Source organism: Nannospalax galili, unplaced genomic scaffold (genome assembly GCF_000622305.1).
Source record: "Nannospalax galili isolate Female #2095 unplaced genomic scaffold, S.galili_v1.0 scaffold2391, whole genome shotgun sequence".
NCBI classification, from domain to species: Eukaryota; Metazoa; Chordata; class Mammalia; order Rodentia; family Spalacidae; genus Nannospalax; species Nannospalax galili.
The window spans coordinates 126,696-127,231 of NW_008329809.1; the positions used below are offsets into that span (position 1 = coordinate 126,696).

At 39.7% G+C, this 536-nt stretch overlaps 1 protein-coding gene across 1 annotated transcript in view; it reads right to left on the reverse strand.

Annotated features, from left to right (window-relative positions):
* Nucleotides 1–536, reverse strand: part of LOC103741161 (CD109 antigen-like) — a gene marked incomplete at its 5' end in the record, with an annotated part of 64,028 nt that overhangs the window by 35,953 nt on the left and 27,539 nt on the right. The gene's annotated exons all lie outside the window — the stretch shown is intronic.

Below are 536 nucleotides of genomic sequence, written 5' to 3' on the forward strand. Positions count from 1 at the left end.
GGACATAAGATTGAATTTTTAACCTTTAAAAAAGATCTCCATTTCATTTTAGAATATATTGTTCCTTTCAGACTCATTGTTTTTGCTACTAACACTGAGATGTTGGCGCATGCATCTGTAATCTGTAGGTATCTGATTATTACTATTCATAATCGGTTGCACTTGGATCCTTGGCACTGACTGGTGTTATGTCTATAAAGTCACTGGGTAGATTTCAATGGTAATGTTTATCACCCCTAGTAATTAACATGATGTGATTTTCCATGCTTCCTCTGCAAATATAATACATTTTTTAATTTTTTCATTTGTGTGTGTGTGTGTGTATCACACAGAACATCCCAAACCATCTTATTCAACTATACACCCACTTCCCAGATGGCACCCTCCCATAGCCTCCCTCTGCCCACTAGAGCCCTTATACTCTGATATCCCTGCTACTGTCTGCTGTGTTGTCGGCACCCCCAGCCATTCCCCACTACTTGCCCTTCTGGTGAAACTAGTCAGCCTATCTAGAGGTCTTTGTTTTAGGAAGATCA